Source organism: Haliotis rubra, unplaced genomic scaffold (genome assembly GCF_003918875.1).
Source record: "Haliotis rubra isolate DU_JTF1 unplaced genomic scaffold, ASM391887v1 Scf64, whole genome shotgun sequence".
Taxonomy (NCBI): Eukaryota; Metazoa; Mollusca; class Gastropoda; order Lepetellida; family Haliotidae; genus Haliotis; species Haliotis rubra.
Genome location: NW_025767346.1, coordinates 655,960 through 670,817, shown reverse-complemented (window position 1 = coordinate 670,817; position 14,858 = coordinate 655,960).

Below are 14,858 nucleotides of genomic sequence, written 5' to 3'. Positions count from 1 at the left end.
GCGTCAGGTCGAATAATGGTGATGGGCTACAAAGACTCTCTGTAGAAGGGCGTTGGGTGTGAATAACAAAACGAAACGTTTAGAATAGGTCCAAACAACCTGTTTCATTCGCCGTGACTGTATAGAGTGGTCAGGCTCCATTGGTGCCTTTGTTGACAGCGTATTGTCACAACGTGTTATGGGGCGGTGGGGTAGCCGAGTGGATAAAGCGTCCGCTCGTTCTGCCGAATTATACCCGTGTTCGATTCCCCACATGGGTACAATGTGTGAAGCCCATTTCTGTTGTCCCCCGCCATGATATTGCTGGAATATTGCTAAACGCGGTGTAAAGCTAAACTCACTCACTCACACCATGATAAGCATAGAGCGAACGCGCGTTGCTCATAATACCAATCACTGGATTGTCTGGTCCAGATTCGAGCATTTACGAATCGCCATCACATAGCTGGGATATTCCAGAGAGCAGCGTTAATCAGCAAACGAAAGAAAAAAGACCCGTTATATTTGTTATTTTGAGGGGGCGGTGGGGTAGTCTAGTGGATAAAGCGTTGGTTCGTCACGTCGAAGACCCGGGTTCGAATCCCCACATGGGTACAATGAGTGAAGCCCATTTCTGGTGTCCCCCGTCGTGATGTTGCTCGAATATTGCAAAAAGCGGCGTAAAACCAAACTCAGTCAGTCAGTCAGTGTTATATTGAGCAATAGTGCCCGACATGTTGAATATAATGTTCCCGTGTCTGTAGTTTGTATACAATACTTTGAAATCCAATCCTCGCCCAAAACTATATTATTCTTATATCGGAATAGAAAGTTTATAATATTTATACGATTTATCAGTCATTATAATAAGCATCGGATGCTTGACCTGTAATGAAGTTAGTGGAGCGATTACCTTTTATGAGCGCACACTTGGAAAACCGGTCAAGAATCCCGAGTCTGTAGCCAGTTGGTTGGTTGGTTGGTTGTTTTACGCCGCACTCAGCAATATCCCAGCTATATGGCGGCGGTCTGTATATAATCGAGTCTGGACCAGACAATCCAGTGATCAACAGCATGAGCATCGTTCTACTCAATTGGGATACGATGACATGTGTCAACCAAGTCAGCGAGCCTGACCATGCACCCGATCCCGTTAGTTGCCTCTTACGACCAGCATGCTTTACTGAAGATTTATTTATTTATTTATTTATTTATTTATTTATTTATTTATTTATTTATTTATTTATTTATTTATTTATTTATTTATTTATTTATTTATTTATTTATTTATTTATTTATTTATTTATTTATTTATTTATTCCTTTTAAGAGTCCTATGAAAAAACATATAACCTTAGTATGTAGTATGGAACATTTTCACACAGACTGAGGTAGCCTAATGGTTGAGGCGTTCGCTGAAAACGAAAACAAAGAAAATTGTCAAAATCTGATCGCGACAAATGTTCCTTACAAGATTCCGAAGTACTAGTATTCTTTTTCAGGCTTCCTTGTCGCATGACGTTTAATGGGAGTGGTGACATTAAAATTGCACGCCGGCAATGGAAAGGGATTTGTATTTTTTACGAAAATAGCTGTAAGATCGCTTGCGGGTAATTTGTACACTGGAGACTCCCTGCGACTGTTCAAAGCACTGCCAAGACATATGTCTTTCCTCCTCCAACACAAAGCGTTTTTAATATCATCCGTTTGGGTTAATTATTAATGTGCAACATGCAATATATATCCTTGAACCGTGATGTCTCGTACTAAACATTCAATAGCTCTTCCGTCTGTTTTAATATTGCACAACAATGTTTGAATAATTTGTTGCTTGATGTCTTTCAGAGGCATTTAGAAGTTGTACATTGATGTCCAAGATATATTTTTATGGATTAAACTTCTTTTTTTTAATTTCTCTCACGACGTTTCGAGAACATTCCAGGTCCCTTCATCAGGATCAAGTTCACCTGATGAAGGGACCTGGAATGGTCTCGAAACGTCGTGAGAGAAATTACAAAAGACGTTTAATCCATAAAAATATCTTGGACATCAATTTGTTGCTTATTTGAAATTCTGCCCTTAAAATGTTTTAAGGATGTGAGCAGTCACGACACAAAGTTGATGCCGTTAGAAGTTTCTTTGTCTTATTTTTTTAAACTTATACATGAGTGAGTGATTTAGTTTTTTGAAGATCCGGCTTAGAACTGATCTTCAGTAACCCATGGTATCGGGTTGTCACGCTCGCTGACTTGGTTGACACATGTCATCGTATCCCAGTTGCGTAGATCGATGCTCATGTTGTTTATCACTGGATTGCCTGGTCCAGACTCTCGATTATTTACAGACCGCCGCCATATAGCTGGTGCGGCGTCAAACTAAACTCAGTCACTCTCACTCACTCACTCACTCACTCACTCACTCACTCAGTATTACTAAAGACGACTTAACACCAAACTCACCGACTCATACTCGAACATAGTTGATAGTTCATAGGTATGTAAACTACACAAGATTAAATTATCCGTTCAGTGTATATAAAAATAGAGATACATAAGCTTTTGTTAATAATGTATTGATTTAGCTTAATCAGGTAACTCAAAACATTCGATGTATGGTGGGCCAAGAAAACACATAGAATATTGGCTGGAACCGTTCGTTTGAAGTTGACGCTTGCTTCAGATTCCATTTTACATCATATTGTGAAAAAATGAAAGGGTAAAATCTACATGTAAATGAGTTTCCCTGTGTATTCTTTCATCGGGTTGATTCACCAAGACATTATGTAAATCACCTTTATTTTTATTCCTATCTGAAGATTTACAAAAAACAACACTGAATCCGAGACAACCTTTCTTTGAAAATCTCATCTGCGCCAGTGGGTTGGGAACGGATGATTAACTAGACTTAACTACTGTCATGAAATGTCTGTGACTGGAATTATCCCTTCGCCTGCCCAGTTAAGACCTGAAATATTCCCCTCCTGAGAATAGATGGTCTAATGAACCAGGGCTCCATCAAACGATGCTCCTTTCACTCTGTCGTTATCGGCTAAAGAGACTCATTCACTCACTGCTTCTCCGGACGACTTACCGGTGATTGGGGAGTCTGTACCCCTGAGAAATATGATCCGTCAAAATTGAACCCGTGTTATTCTGCCATCCGCTTCTGACAACCTCAGACCCAAATACAATTTTAAGTGAGTGAGTTTAGTTTTACGCCGCACTCAGCAGTATTCCAGCTATATGGCGGCGGTCTGTAAATAAACGTGTCTGGACCACACAATCCAGTGATCAACAGCATGAGTATCGATCTGCGCAATTGGGAACCTATGACGTGTCAACCAAGTCAGCGAGCCTGACCACCCGATCCCGTTAGTCGCCTCTTACGACAAGCATGGGTTACTGAAGATCAATATTCTAATCACAGATCACAATTTTAAGTAAATGTTTCACAGCATGCGGCATGTTTCCTAGGGAACAGGCATGGTTGCATTATAGAAAACTAGAAAATAACATCTGATTGGGTTGGGATTCCAAACACGTTTCCTCTACGTGAGATGTAGGTCTGCTCAGAAAGGCGCAGCGTCGGAGATGAAAAGGCCACAAAAGGGAATGTGCTCATAAGATCACTGTTGGAATATTGCTACACCACACACCATACTGACTCACTCACTCAGTCAAGATACAAGCAAAAGTCAGGGTCACACCCGAGAACATGTAATAGTGTGACGTAAGAAGAATGGAGAATTACATGTATGTAAATACAAAAACACACATCAACTCCCCGATATATATACAAATACTAAAGATATATACATGCATGCATTCACACACACAATTTGATCTTCAGAAACCCATGCTTGTCATAAGAGGCCACTAACGGGATCGGGTGGTCAGGCTCGCTGGCTTGGTTGACACATGTCATTGTATCCCAATTGCTCATGTTGTTGATCACTGGATTGTCTGGTCCAGACTCAATTATTTACACACCGCCGCCATATATCAGGAATATTGCTGAGTGCGGCGTAAAACTAAACTCACTCACTCACTATAATCCGGTTACTCCCATGAATACCAGCACTCAGTATCTGTATCGCCAGAAGTTTGTCTTCTTTTGAGGAGGGCGGTGGGCAGCCTAGTGGTTAAAGCGTTCGCTCGTCACGCCGAAGACCCGGGTTCGATTCCCCACATGGGTACAATGTGTGAAGCCCATTTCTGGTGTCCCCCGCCGCGATATTGCTGGAATATTGCTAAAAGCGGCGTAAAGCCAAACTCACTCACCCTTTTCTGGAATCTTGTGCAGCTTGTTTCTCATGCTGTTCACATTCATTCTGGCAATATTCATCGTTACTGCCCTGTTAAGTATTGCTTGTGATTCTATAATGACGATTTATTCGAGAACACGAAACTAAAAGAACATGCAACGCTTCCAGATGGGCCGATGGGTGAGTGATCCCGCCACTCACTGTCAGGCATCAAGGAGCCCGTTCCTCTCACATGAATTATACAGCATGTTGTGAGGACGATGATATACGTAGCCATCAAACTTTGCAATACATTGTGAAAAAACATTTGTATTACTTTTCAAGTTTTTCAATAACTGACTAAACATTGGTCAGTGCACTTCATGTAACAGGTTTTTGTTTCATTTTCATTTTCATCAACTGGTCAAACATGGTGCAATGGGTGGATTTAAACATTGTTCTGTCGATAGAGTCAAACATCTGTCAGTGCATGGAGTCAGCTATCTGTTAGTGGATGGGGTCAGCTATCGGTTAGTAGATGGGTCAGCTATCGGTTAGTAGATGAAGTCAAATATCTGTTAGTAGATGGGGTCAGCTATCGGTTAGTAGATGGGGTCAGCTATCTGTTAGTGGATGGGGTCAGCTATCGGTTAGTAGATGGGGTCAAATATCTGTTTGTGGATGGGGTAAAATATCTGTTAGTGGATGGGGTAAAATATCTGTTGGTGGATGGGGTCAAATATCTTTTGGTGGATGGGGTCAGTTATCGGTTAGTAGATGGGGTCAAATATCTGTTGGTGGATGGGGTCAGCTATCGGTTAGTAGATGGGGTCAAATATCTGTTGGTGGATGGGGTCAGTTAACGGTTAATAGATGGGGTCAAATATATGTTGGTGGATGGGGTCAGCTATCGGTTAGTAGATGGGGTCAAATATCTGTTGGTGGATGGGGTCAGTTAACGGTTGGTGGATGGGGTCAAATATATGTTGGTGGATGGGGTCAAATATCTGTTAGTAGATGGGGTCAAATATCTGTTAGTGGATGGGTCATGTATATTTAGTGGATGGGGTCAAACATCGAGCAGTGCATTGGGTCATGTATATTTAGTGGATGGGGTCAAATTTGCTCAAGACCAAATTCTAACCCGATCCGGTGTGGTGGGGTAGCATTGTGGTTTACGCGATTCCCTACATGGGTACAATGTGTGAAGCCTATTTCCGGAGTTCCTAGCCGTTAATTTGCTGAAATATTGCTAAAGCGGCATAATACCCTACTCACTCATTCACTCTAATCTGGTCCCTCTGTGTCAGTTGGTATATCCTTCGGTCTCCAACTATCTGTGAGAGTCCTGATCCCTGTGTGACCGTGTTCTAATCCCTCTCTATCAGTGTATTATTGTTTCTGTGACAGCTTGCCAAACCATTTGTGACAGTGTCACTTTTGATCTTTCTGTGAGAGTGTGATTATCCTTCTGTGTCAGTGTGTTTGTGCTTCGGTGTCCTTCAATCTGAAACCTTCTGTGGGAGTGTGTTCATTCTTCTGTGTCAGTTTTGATCCGTCTGAGACAGTGTGATGGTAATTCTGTGTTGATCCTTCTGTGAATGTGCATTAATATCCAACTATCAGCATTTCAAATGTGTCTGTGTGTAGAACATCTCACATCGGAACAGTGTTGATCCGTCTGTGTCAGTGTTGATCCGGTTGTGTCAGTGTTGATCCTTCTATGACTGTGTTCATTCTTCTGTGTCAGTGTTGATCCATGTGCGACAGTGTTGATCCTTCTGCCACAGTGTTGATCCTTCTATGACTGTGTTCATTCTTCTGTGTCAGTGTTGATCCTTCTATGACTGTGTTCATTCTTCTGTGTCAGTGTTGATCCTTCTATGACTGTGTTCATTCTTCTGTGTCAGTGTTGATCCATGTGCGACAGTGTTGATCCTTCTGCCACAGTGTTGATCCTTCTATGACTGTGTTCATTCTTCCCCGTCAGTGTAAATCCATCTGTGGTAGTGTGATCATTCATCTGTGTCAGTGCTCATCTATCTTTGACAGAAGGTTGATCCTTCTGTGACAGTTTGTTGATTCGTATGTGTCAGTGCGGTAATCCTTCTGTGTCTGTGTCGATCCTGCTGTAACAGAACGTTGATCCTGGGTCTTCTGGGTCAGACTGATGATCCTTCAGCTTTCAGTGTGTCAATCTCTCCTTCTTTGAACCCAATTGCGTAGACCCATGCTCATGTTGTTGATCACTGGATTGTCTGGTCCAGACACTATTATTTACAGACTGTCGCTATATAGCAGGAATATTGCTGGGCGCGGCGTATCACTAAACTCACTCACTCCTTCATTGAACCTTTGTTGAACTCGAATGAATGAAGGTGAGAAAAAGCCTACTGGGAATTTGCATACAAATGGAAATTTCAAGAAAAAGCTGAGGTCAACAATATCATCAACCCTAAATCCCGACCCTTCTTCAGGAATATGACCCGTGTTACCGAGTCAAACCCAAGAGCATTATTACCCATAATCCTGTTTCCTGCTTTAGCTAACTGTTTAGGCTGCCCATCAAAGGCTGTTATGTGCAATTTAAGAAAGTCCGTAAAGTTTACCAAAGCATAAAATCATATTTGTGCCATCTATTGGTATACAGCGAAATCAATAAACAACAGCCCACTCAGTTACACGGCGGAGTCCGTCTCCACCGGTGATATGGGAAATAACGACTCCCGAAATGATATCCATTTTCAGACGGTTAGCTTCCTTGTAGTCAGTGAACCTCTAGTAATGATCCCACGATCCCATTCCCGATTCCGATTTCAATTTGTTGCTCCTCGGCCAACTATTCACATTTATACACTTGAATCAGATTTATATCCTAAAACTAAACTCATTCACTTATTCAGATTTAAAGTCTATCATAATGACTAAAGTTAATAAAAACTCACATTCATTGTTGTCATGCATGTGATACAATGTTTGGGAGAAATTTAAAATGAGTGAGTTTAGTTTGACGCCGCTTTTGGCAATAATCTAGCAATATCACGGCATGGGACACGAGAAATGAGCTCCACACACATTCGACCCAATCGGGGAATCGAACTCAGTCTGCGGCGTGAAGAACAAACACTTTAACCACAAGGCTACCCCACCGACAGAAAATGTCGAGGCCAAAGAGACCACAAAATGCCAACTCTCATTGAAGTCAGAGGAAGTTTTAATTCTGTTGTCTGGTCACTGAGTCTCTTGGGCTGGTGGGATAGCCTAGTGGTTAAAGCGTTAGCGCCTCACGCCGAAGACCTGGGTTCGATTCCCCCACATGGGTACAGTGGGTGAAGCCTATTTCTTGTGTCTCCGGCCTTGATATTGCTGGAATGTTGCTAAAAGCGGCGTAAAACTAAACTCCCTCTTGGGTTTTTAAAAGTTTAAAAGTTATATCTAACCATATCAGTGCACGTTGTTGTAGAGACGGTGTTGTTTTAACGTTGCCGATGGTTATATCTAACCTTATCAGTGCACGTTGTTGTAGAGACGGTGTTGTTTTAAAGTTGCCGATGGTTATATCTAACTAAGATATAACATCTGTAGATTCGAGATGAATCTGTACCGATTAACCTCCAAACATTAAATCGATCGTCATTTTCTTAAACAGATAATTTGAAAATGATTAGAAAGCGCAAGGATCTAATGTTTAACGTTCTTTTTTTATCATCTTTAAGCAATAACCTTTTTTCTGCATTGCCTTTCACGTTCCACTTTCATTCTAATTTGTCAACCGATCCCTCACGAAAACTGTCTCCATTTTCAGTCTTTTTGTAGGTTTGTATTAATGTCCGGAGACATGCTATGGTTATCCGAGTGAAACTGCAGGGTCACGGTGTCCTATGATTTGCTGTAAGTTCAACTTTTTGTTTCACATTTTATATTAAAATTTAACTGCTGCCTCTTATTTCAAGACGAAGACCTAAGCATATCTGACGTGAATATATACACTGCTGGTTTCCAGTATATTGCATCAGGGATACTGAATGAAAGAAAATATCGCTTTACTCCGTATCAGTTATTTTCCTGCTAATCGCGGAGAGAACCAGTTAATGTCAATTACTAATTGAAAACCAATCGTAAAAGTATTATATCAAAGTCTAAATAAACTGTCAGCCACATATAACAAGTAATGTAAAAAACCCAACAATTTGGCTACAAGTTATATCTTGTCATAAAAAATCAATATCTTTCAGTAATGAAATAATCTTGTGGCTATGAACTTGTGCTATTTGTCGTAAAGTTGAAACATTAAAATATGTCTTATCAATGTAGTGGTGGTGGTGGAATTGGGTTTAACGTCGTGCTTGAGAATATTTCGCTCATATGACGACGTGCATGCGTGTGTATGTATGTGTATGTGCGGCTGCTTGTACTAGCCCAGACTTAAGCTGGTTTTATAGTGCTAGCCCACTGAGATACCATGCCGCAGTGAAGCATGAATACCCCACTCAGACACATTATACTGACCAGTCCTTGTTGTACCCATTAATGCCGAGCGCCAGGCAGGGACCGACAAGTACCATATTATAACGTCTTTTGGTATGACAAGGTCGGGGATCTTTCCCCGCGAAAGGACCCGCGAACTTCCGCACTCCGGGCGGACGCTCTAACCACTACACCACGGAGGCGGTCTTATCAATGTAGTATATACACAGTCTAAAAGTATACATTTCATAGTTAACTGACTTTGATATGGAATACACATCGGAGCATCATCAGCTTTTAAAAGGAAGGAATGGGTAAAATGAGAATTACCTATTCGGCAATGTTTTAAGACATCATCTCTACGTGTGCAAATATGGTTAACACTTATGATCGAAGTGATACGATGAATGCAAGTTCCTCTATCCTTGACCAGTGTAACGTAAATACTTTCCTGTAAAAGACCCCATATACTTCTACCTTAAAAGATTATTCAGGTTATATTCACATTTCCTTGACGAATAGTGAGTGAGTGAGTTTACTTTTATTCCGCTTCTAGCAATATTCCAGCAATATCACGACGGAGGACACCAGAAATGGGCTTCACACATCGTAACCATGTGGGGAATCGAACCTGGGTCTACGGCATGACAAGTGAACGATTTAACCACTAGGCTACCCCACCGCCCCGGACCTGAGATCCGATACCTAACCTTACAAATTAATAACCTGCGAATTCGAATTTATGATATATTCTCTTTCTGAACAGAAGTTTCATAATCGAGTAAGTTCATTTATGTCTACATCCAAAGTTGAATGGAATACACACTGATTACTTTCTGGTCTGACATGTAGCACTGATGCCTGTAGACTTCACTGTTGTAACACGGATAATACCTTCCTTTTTGAGAAGAGAGAGAGAGTGAGTGAGTGAGTGAGTGAGTGAGTAAGTTTAGTTGTCCGCCGCACCCAGCACTATTCCCGCTATATGGCGGCGGTCTGTTAATAATTGAGCCTGGACAACACAATCCAGTGATCAACAGCATGAGCATCGACCTGCGCAATTGGAACCGATAACATGTGTCAACCAACTCAGCGAGACTGACCACCCGATCCCGTTAGTCGCCTCTTACGACAAGCATGGGTTACTGAAGATCAATTCTAACCCGGATCTTCACGGGTGTTGAGAAGAGAAATGTTTCCGTTATATGCCTGGCTGTAGAAATTGATTCTACTAAAGATATAAATATATGAGCTATTGATATCATGAACATGGTCTCACGCCTTTTGGGGGGTAATATACAAGGGTTGGCCTTGACGTCCCAGAATGATACATTTTCAGAGCAGACACTCGCCTTACATAGCTAAAGGAAATGTGCATCCTTCCCCCCTCTGTATTAAGTCCTGGTTTATCTTCGAGTAAACACGCCGTGTTACGTGACACAGCTACATAACAATTGTAGCTGGGTCTAAGAATGTCTAAAACGGATGACAGATTACCATGGGCCAAGTCTTGACGAACAATATTTCTCAGGGGTTCAGACTCCCCAATCACCGGTAAGTAGTACGGAGAAGCAGTGAGTGAATGAGTCTCTTTAGCCGATAACGACAGAGTGAAAGGAGCATCGTTTGATGGAGCATCGGGTTCATTAGACCATCTATTCTCAAGGGGGGAATATTTCAGGCCATGACTGGGCATATGAAGGGATAATTCCAGTCAAAGATATTTCATCACTGTTCTTCAGTCTAGTTAATCATGCGTTCCCCAACCCATTGGCGATGATGAGATTTTCAAAGAAAGGTTGTGTCTGGTTCAGGTTTTTTTTTTTTTGTAAACCTTTCAGACAGGAATAAAAATGAAGGCGATTTACGTAATGACTTGATAGATAAGATCATCTCGATGGGAACTCATTTACATGTATACTGTCCTAAAAAGAAACGCATAGATGAGGTGAAATTTGGTTTAACGTCGTGCTTGAGAATATTTCGCTCATATGACGACGTGCATGCGTGTGTATATGTATGTACGGCTGCTTGTACTAGCTCAGACTTAAGCTGGTTTTATAGTGCTAGCCCACTGAGATACCATGCCGCAGTGAAGCATGAATACCCCACTCAGACACATTATACTGACTCCGAGCCGACCAATTCTTGTTGTACCCAATAATGCCGAGCGTCAGGCAGGGACCAACAAGTACCATATTTAAACGTCTTTTGGTATGACGCGGCCGGGGATCGAACCCACGACCTTCCGCTCTCCGGGCGGACGCTCTAACCACTACACCACGGAGGCGGTTTAAACGCATAGATGTATTTTCACGAATTTAATCTGCTAACTATAAAGTGAGATAACACATGCAGTTCTGGAACAGTTGCTGCCACATTTTACAGTATAAAAGATCAAATGTCTGTTAACATACATAGCATATAAAGTTCAATAAGTGAAAGCGTCTGTTCCCAGTTGGGCGTTGACTTCAATATCTATTGTGGCCAACATTAGCCCAAAAAACTGCTCTGCACCGTCTCGGCAGGGACGGAATACGTCTTTGAATTCAACCTTGTGGAAATCTGACCCATTCCTCTTGCAATGCCGGCGACAGTTGATCTAAAGTCTGACGCCGGTTGACGTTCACGTGTGCGTTGGCCGAGATCATACCACAAATGATCGATGAGGCGATTTGAAAGGTCATGGAAGCACTGTAATGTTCTCATTCTGAAACTACTGAATAGTGCCATGTGCTGTGTGAGGCCTGGCATTAACTCTTGGCAAAACGTTATTTCCACGGCGATAAACACGTATTCTTTCGTCACTCTCCTCAACCAGGCACTGCACTTGCACTTTCAGTTGCTGTGACAGATCGATTCCATAAATGAAGTACCCGGATCTACCTATCCTACGCTGCAGTGGTAAGCACCAATACTTCAGGGCCGATCGAAACAATAGGTTTGTTGATATCAAACCCATAAACGATTGCCATACTCTGGTGAACATTGAGGTGACGTGCAACGGCAGATTAAAGACTCCCCAGCCTTTTGATGTCCAATGGCAATGATTCGAGCCGCGGCATGACGATATTCTTTCATTTAGCTAACAGATGCCAATGTCCCTGCTCACGATTCCTCAGAACTGTACGTGCATATTGGGAATCAATTTTTCTGCAAGACATTTTTATGCAAATTGATACTTTCGCATGTGAACGTGTATTAAAGTCTGAGGACTCCAAAGATGCGGTTCTAAGCCATGCATTCTTCCATGTACCCAAACCAGCATTGTCAATATCACATATGCTTTTTTTTGGTTGAAAGTATAGATTTTTCCGTTTTATTTTATTTTATTGGCTTAATGACCTCAAATGGAACCTGAGTTCATCCTTCAGTGTGACATCATTGTCTTTTTTGCTGTAAACACTTCTCGTGTGTTATACTACCCCTGAATTTGTACTGCCTGTCTATTACAGAAATAGGAATACATTTGTATTGATTCTGAACAGTTAGTTTTAGAAAACAATTGTGAATTACAGTCCATTTCTTTGTTATTTCCCAGTGACTATTTAGTTTCAACATGGGAATGAACACGTGACGAGTGTTCAACCAAACGAGCCAATAAAACAAGTCCCAGAGCAAGTTTTACAACCAATTATGCTCTTTTCTGTTTCAGCCAGGAAAATAAATGTTTTGAATGGAAGACAACTTGCACTTGTGTTAGTATGAACTCATATTTGTGCCATTATTGGTATACAGTAAAATCAATAAAACACGGTCGCTTCGTTGCACGACAGTCTGCCTCAACCGGTGATATGGGAAACAGTGCACTGAGGAGAAATATCCTACTTCATATACATAGTTTCTTTGCAACCAGTGAACCTTTTAATATTTATCCAACGATGGTATTCAGATGAATGCGCCTTCTCAATGTGATGCTTTATGCCACTGGGGCTTCCTGAATATTGCTTTACACCAACGGAAAGCTTACCTCGTTCAGTTGAACTCATCCCACTTATCATACAGATTCCTGGTGTTAAGATATATTTCGATCTGAATCTGGTTTTTAGAAACCAAACTAAATAGAGGTGGTCTCCCTTGTTTCCTATAGTCAGTAGAGTAGAAACCTGCAAAGGATTTGGCGATATGATCTGTACTCAAAGATATAAGTGTATCTGTACTTATGGGCCAGATTCGCTTTGTTTGAATTTGCCCAGTAGTAGTTCCAGCTTATGTGCATGCTGAATCTATGTTTGTGCAAACTAAACATTAGTTTAGTGAGTGAGTTTAGTACTTATCGCACTCATTAATATATCATATACTAAACATTAAACAGAGGTGGCCTCCTATATTCAGTAGGGTGTAATACTGGATCTGATTTGGCTGTATCATCTTTACTCATTGATGTCAGTGCCAGATTCTCTTCTCCAATTCTTATCAGTAGTAATTCCAGCTGATATGAAAACCCAGATCATCGAGGAGAGGAGCGTAAGTATAGCCCATGGGGATGGTTTCTTGTTGTAAAAATGTCCTATCGTCAAACTTCACTTTGAGATTAACACAAATGAGTTCATCAATTCTCATGTAGTTTTCAGAGTAAACTTCAGAATGGTTGGATTTGGCTATGTGATCTTCACTCAACGATATCAGTGCGTCAGTACAAAGGATACCTGCTTGTTGTCTAAATGTCATGTATACTAGGCACATAAAGAAACTGTGCATACAAAAATTTAAAATCTAAATTGATCAAACCTGTGTAGACACATAAGGATATAAACTCAGAGATGAGTGACATGTATCCAACATGCATGCACGTGCCACGTTCCGTGACGTCAGTGGGTTCGTCATTGAGACGTGCAATACGTTGTTGCACGTGCATTCCGGGAAAGAGAAACAGAGCAAATGAATGCCACACAATACTGTCACTTTGGAAAGCTCAGCCCCTGCCCTTGCGATCGTTCAAAAAATTAAACGGCTATTGAAACGCATAGCATGCCAAGGCTCACGTCTGCACAACGTCATGAGGCCATTGGAATGGTCCGTGGGAGAATGTCTCTACGACAAGTGGCTGCACATTTCCACTGCCAGAGGAACACCATTTCCGCACTGGTGAGACGCTACCAGAACACAAATGACGTCATCGATCGGCCACGTTCTGGACGTCCACGTGTAACAACGCCAAGACAGGACAGATGGATAAGGGTGACCCATCTTCGCCACAGGTTTCAGACTGCAATGATGACTGCCCGAACCATCCCAGGACTTCGCCGTACCCACCCCAACACAGTTCGACAACCTTTACGTCATCACGGGATCAGACCACGACGTCCCGCCATACGGCCTATCCTGACACAAAGTCATCGACAAGCTTGCCGAATGTGGTGCCGAAATCATGTCCGAAGACCCTTGTTTTGGTGGAGAAATGTTGTTTTTACAGATGAGTCCAGGTTTAACATTTCCCATAGTCATGGACGTCAACGTGCCTATAGATGCGTGGGAGAACGTTATGCACAGGCCTATGTCTTGGAGAGGAATCGCTTTGGTGGTGGTTCCGTGATGATTTGGGGTGGAATAATAGCACGCCAAAGAACTCCTTTGGTGATTGTTCAGGGCAACTTAACTGGTGTGGGCTACAGGGATCAGATTCTTCGACCTGTGGCAATTCCTTTTCTGCAACGTTATGGCCCTGTGTTAACATTCCAACAGGACAATGCCCGCCCTCATACGGCAAGGGTTGCTATGGATTTCTTGCAACACCACAACGTTGACTTACTGCCTTGGCCTGCAAATTCACCAGATCTCTCCCCGATAGAGCATGTTTGGGACGAGATGGATCGCCGTCTACGCCGTCTTCCTCATCCGCCAGATAACGTCCTTGACCTTGCAACAGAACTTGAGAGAATCTGGCGTGACATCCCTGAAAGCCTTCCTTGCACGTTTGATAGGCTCTATGCGTCGTCGATGCACTGCTGTTCTCAATGCCGAACGTGGACATACCCGTTATTGAGCTTGTGACATGGTCGTTTGACCCCTGTCCTGCTTGTGGACTCGTGACGTCATTGTGATTGACTTTTCAATTGAAATTCTCCCGACTTGTTATGGTCTCATGATCCCTCCATTAAAGTGTATATGTGGTTAAAGCGAAGACCTGGGTTCGATTCCCCACATGGGTGCAATGTGTGAAGCCTATT